Below are 5,929 nucleotides of genomic sequence, written 5' to 3'. Positions count from 1 at the left end.
CAAACCGTATTTGTTTATTCTGTAGTAATATATGCGTCACCCGATAACCCGTTTCTTTTTTTGTTTTTTGAGTTCGACGTTCGTACAGTTATATATTTCATCTTCCTGAGGTAAATGTCGGGAGCGCGCGGTAGCTGAGGTGCGCGCTGTGTCAAGAGATAGAGAGGAGGCTGGTGCACGCGCGCTCGTCGCTCTCTCTCCCCCTTCCCCACAGGGTCTCACACTCGGTGTGTGAGTGAAGGAGGCGGTGGCGGAGGAGTCGTGTCTGTGTGCCGAGTAACCGGCGCCCCCCTCCTCCTTCCATCCGATAACACGCGGCCTCCGTTACAATATATCCCCTCTACCCTAATCTTCCCAAACCTCCATCTGCACACCCCTTATCACCTCTGGGAAACCGAGGCTGCCGGTGACGGGGAGAGGGGGGCGGCCGTGAACCGTTAACAGCTGGTGAGATGTGATGAGGAGGATGTGAATCTGTGTGTATATAAATCTATTTCCATGTGTGCAGCCATTCTGGGCGATCCTTGTGTTCTCCTCCATGCCGTGTGTGTTTTGTCTAACCCTGTACACATTGTGTGATGTAAATGCCTAATTTATTGTTCGTGTCATTAATAACCCCAATCAATCAATCAATGGAGTTGGACCTGTATGGGCTTCTGTGACTTATCCGCCATGTATGTGATGCTTCTCTGTCATTGGCCACTTTATTAGAATATTGATTTTTTTTTTTCCCTTCCCACAGTGGATTTGCGGCTCGTCTGCATTGTTTTGGGTGGGTGGGAAGGGGCTCTGCTGTATTTACTAAAACCTTTGGTATTTGGACTAGGGGGAAATGCGATCCGATGTGTTTTTTTTTTTTTCTCTCTCCATGTACCGTATTCTTTTTTGCACCGTTATGTCTCTTGATATATTTGTGTTCATTCATATTTTGCAGCATATTCATAGTTGAGCATGAAAAAAAGTTAATAGTGAAAGATTATCTATTGCAATATGTTGTTGCCATGGAAATAGAGCATCACTGATAACATACAGGGCAGAATGGTGTAAAAAGTGCCCTTTTACGCATTACATAGTACGTTATTCACCCAGCTCATACCTGATGAGTAGGAGATTGTTTAACTCTTCGCTGCATGTACAACGTAGGGCACCTCTCTGGCAGTGCAAGTGTTTAAAGTCCATCAGACGCTTACTGCTGCTTTGATACTCGGTGCTGCTGTAACCATTGTTTTGCTTGTCGCTGGTTGATTTTACCTGCTTAACTCATTTTTATATATCTCTGTTTCTCCTTGTAATGAATAAGATATGCAATTTGAATTGATTGAGGTTCTCGAGCACATTGAGAGATTAAATGTCAATCCGAGCGGTCGTTGGCTTCCGCTCGGCCTTTTAGAATTCATTTTCTGTAAACGTTCTCCTGTTGCAGATAAAACGCTTGCATGTTGCCGGCTTCCAAGCTCTGCTGTTAAAGGCTTAACAAAGGGAAGGGGGCTTTGCCACATGTTTCTTACGTAGCTTCTTTCCTGTTAAAATGTGCTCTTTCTTAACACGGCTCTGTATACCTCGGTAGGGGCGCACCGCTGAGTACACTGTCCTGGGCTGATCGGCGGGGTTGGATCTCTCCCTGTAACCTATATCGGTACATACGCCGTATCCACCTTCCGTTCTATTTCTGACCAGCTGGTGGTATGATGGCTTCGAGTGTTTTCTATATGTTAGGTAGCATATGTTCCTGGCTCTCACGTATAGTGCTTTGTTGGGAGGCGCCGGACGCCTCTATTGTGTTTAGTTGACAGGAACGGTTTTATGATAATTGTTAATGCGTGTTTTTGATGGTAGTGAAGTAGCGAGGGTGCGGGTTTAATGGATGCATCATCTTTGCTGAATCAACAATTGGACGTCCTGGTTATCGATGTTGTTCATGCGCAGGTCTTTAGCCGTTGAAAGTGTCATGAAGTGTTCCTGACGAGGAGGCTGTAAAGTAGCTGTTGTGTTCTTGACCACAGCTTGAGAATCTCCTGACATATTATTGTTACATATTAAATGGGGAAACGTGCTGTGGCTTTTGTCTTATTTGGTATACTAAGGCTGGTGTCTTGCACCAGATTGTTTGATTTCTCTCTCTTTGTATAGGTCATAACCTGTAGCTGAACAACCTTTTTTTCTGCTTGGTGCCTAAGGGCACGAGATGAGCTCATCCAGAATGAGAGACGACTGGTTTTACTTGTATCTGAAGCCGATCGTTTCCTCGGGCCAGCTGCATCGGATTCCTTCGAGGGGAAGGCTTTCACTTAAGCTCTCTGGGCTGCTTATTGCCGGTGCAGCACTCACGCCGTGCCAGGGAGAATGATCCGGAGGGAGTAGCTTCCCACCTGTGCTCCGATTCTATCCTGTGTTTTTCCATTTGTCTCACCTGTCATCTCCACGCACATTGTAAGCACTTGTGTTTCCGTTTTTATTCGTTACTCCTAGCGAGATGCCGCTTGCCGTTTTATCGTCTCCGGAGATGTGTACGTCCACGGCTACAGCTTTTGTAGGAATAACGGTGTGTATGTTCAGGCTGTGTTCATTTTTGGTGTAATAATAACGGGGTTACGTGCTGATTTAGAAAAATGCATGACAGAACACTTTCTGTTAAAAATATATAGTGTGGGATAATTTAATTCTCTGTGTGCCAAAACTAACAAGCCGTGCTCTGCGCATTATTGTGGCACTTGGGGTGTTGCGTGATCCATAATGCGGTCTTGTGGTTGGTTTCTTGTTTCACAGAATTGTTATCGATATTAGTTTTAGAACATGATCCAAATATCTGCTGGCTTCTGTAGCTTTGAAAATAAGCTGGCCATTATTCTTGGTTTAATATTATTATATTTGTTTTATATAGCACAGTCATATTCCGTAGCGCTGTACAATGGGTAGACAGGACATGTCATGTTACATACTACTTGTTAATTTGTAAGAAACAGGTTAGGAAGGCCCTGCTCAAAGGAGCTTACAATCTAACTGATGATTTTTGTCTAGCCCGACTACTTTTACCTTCTAATTGTGCCGCTAGTTCCAGCAACATTGTAGAACATTCTACGTAAATATTTATGGTAATATCTAGGAACAATAGAGAAACTTTAGATCCAGGTTTGGGCTGAGTTGGTCTCTTTATTAGTTTTGGTGTGTATTTGAGGAAGTAACCATAATAATCTCACTCGCTTTTAGACGAACCCTTTCTCAGCGTGTTTTCTGGTCACTTCGGGGACTTCTCGTTTTTGTCTCTGTCGTTGCGTGTTTCACCTGGCAGTTTGTATGTTTAAAGTGTAATGCGGCCCTTTCTGTAGGTATTGTCGGTTGACGTGGCTCTGAGCGTATCTGTGTCTGACCTCGTTCTGAATTGTTGCTTTTGTATGTGGGATTGAGCCACTGATTCAGAGAATAAATATGTTTCTATGTAACCACTTGTCCTACTTTTGTAAAAAGCCTCCCATTAATATGAGGTTAAGCAGGTCTATTTGCTACCAGAAGAACTGACGCTGTGAGCTGCAGCTCCCAGATTCCTCTGCAGCGAAACCTCTTGCCCTGATCAGGTTATAGCGGGTATGATTCCCAAGTCATTTATGCTTGATTTTAGTTATGGAGCAACAATTTCCGCAGCACTTCTTACCAAGTATTCAAAGGGTCAGACGGATCTATAACTGACAGAGTAAGATGAGCGGATACATTAAAGAGAACCCTGCTTACAAACAATACACTGCAAGATTGTGCACGGGTTATGACCGCTTTAAAGGCAGACTTAAGTGATGACGTCCAATCTCTTAATTCTGGATATATTTCTTTGAAGGGGCTCTTCCACCAATCCCGCTGAATGCAATATTTGTGTAACTAAATGCAGCATTAAAAAACATCATTATCGCTGCTTAACACATCTTTAGACTTGTACATTTTTGGTTTGTTCATAATTTTATGTTTGACAGAGACCCTTTAATTGTTAAGCAACGCAAAGGAATTCCCTGATAGGTTGTTGCCACGGAAACTGAAAAGTTTTTATTTATATATATATATATATATATATATATATATATATATATTTGTAATTAAACCTTCAGAAGAAAGAATAAAATGGCAGATCTGTGAGGGTAAATCTCCAAAAACTAAGCACGTTAATGCGGCCTCTCTAGCACAGAAATCGTTAAAATACCTTTTATAGCCATATTTCGTTGTAAAGTTTAGTATTTAGTGCGTTTTCTTTCATGTCGTACGTTTCCTAGAAATGCAGAACTATTTTATTTGTTATCTCTCAAAACATCTACATAAAGGATTTAGTGTAGAAGTCTCTATGAAGAGGTGAAATGAATGTGTGGGAAGCAAGGAGGGCTCAGGAGTCTTAAAGACATCTGCACTTCGGCTTATGCTCCAAGAATCACAAACTTATTCATCCTTTGAAGGCAGCAGTAAGAGGGCCCTGCAAAGTTATTACGTTACAGAAGTGAATGAAATGTGACTCTCTGGTCACCTTGCTAATGTGAAGTGTTACTCTTTTAACGCTCCACTTTTTGTGAGTTGTATACTGTTGCAATTTTTGCATGTGATAGATTGGGACTTATTCACTAAATAGGTAGTCTGCACATAGGGTGGAGGACCAAACGTAGTGAGCGTCTCCTGCAGGAAAGGCTAGCCCTGCATAATGCATCGCAGCGAGGCGGCTTTCTCTCCATGTTAATAGGCACAGTAAATTAGACTCTTTTGGAAGAAGAGGCTCGCTGGGATTGTCCCTTAATAATACATCGTGATATCACAGAGCTGAAATGTTCAATTATCTTGCAATCTCCTAGTTAAATGAATACACCCTATTGTTAGTGTAATCCTAGGTAGTGTAACATAACTGATTTCTTGGCGTTCGGTAATCTTTTAGGGTTGCATCGGTAAATGGTGCCGTTCACAAGGGTTTGGTGCTTTGAATGCCGGCAGGGCTGGGCATTACCATTACCCTGTGATGTGTTACTCGCACCCGAGACCATCAAAGGGTTAATCTTCCAGAGGCTTAAAAGTGATTGGCTATGGCTGGAAGTTGCTTCTTGGATTCCAGCCAACAGTGTCAAGCATTCTTCTGACATCAAAAGAGTAAAAGCAGCATTACTGCGGGATGATTCAGGATGGGTGACTCTGTTACACAGTGGAGGGTATGGGGGAGGAGAGGGAAAGGAATGAGGCTGCATACATTTCAGTGCCAAAGTTCAGTCTGCAGTGACCTGGTTTAGTTTTAACCTTTTTTTACGCAGTGGGCAAAGGGTTAAGGCATTCTCTTTCCTCATTAATGAAAACCTTCGAGCAGACTGTGTTCCCTTGTTGTATCGCTCACACTGCTCTTATAACCACAGCGCTATGGAGTCATATTACTGGTTTTAAACGTGACAATATGTTTTGGGCTTTTTGCTCAGTTCCTGTCACATAAGCATTATTGTACTTATCGATTTCAAGCTGCTGTTAAATCCGGGAGCAAATTTAAACCGGCGTTTGATTACTCCGTGCCTTTCTGTATTTTCTTTCTCATCTGTATCAGGCGGTGCTTGCATGGCTGTAGTTAAAGGGCAACATATGACTAAAAAGCATCACCAAAATGTTCACTTCCTTGGCTTTAAATCTGACACTTCCGTTTATGGGTTTTTATCCCATCAAATCAATGAATTGGCTTGCTTATCTTAGGGGGGGTTGCTTTTGAGCTGGAGTGGAAATACCGGACTGTTTGAAGCAGCATACAAAAAGCCATTCATTTCCCTTTCATTGCAAAGTCCTTTAAATGTCTTCTTGCAGTCTGTATTTGTTTTAGCTTAAACTTCTATCAGCACTGTAGAAGTTTGATAGGTAGATAAATAGAGCTGTTCGCGGTATTTATTCTTTCATTCTCCTTTCTGCAGGCTAGAACCGAACTGCAAACCTGAGGAGA

This window comes from Sceloporus occidentalis, unplaced genomic scaffold, assembly GCF_023333645.1.
Source record: "Sceloporus occidentalis isolate IW3139 unplaced genomic scaffold, rSceOcc1.0.p SCAF_87, whole genome shotgun sequence".
NCBI classification, from domain to species: domain Eukaryota; kingdom Metazoa; phylum Chordata; class Lepidosauria; order Squamata; family Phrynosomatidae; genus Sceloporus; species Sceloporus occidentalis.
This window is presented reverse-complemented; position numbering follows the sequence as displayed.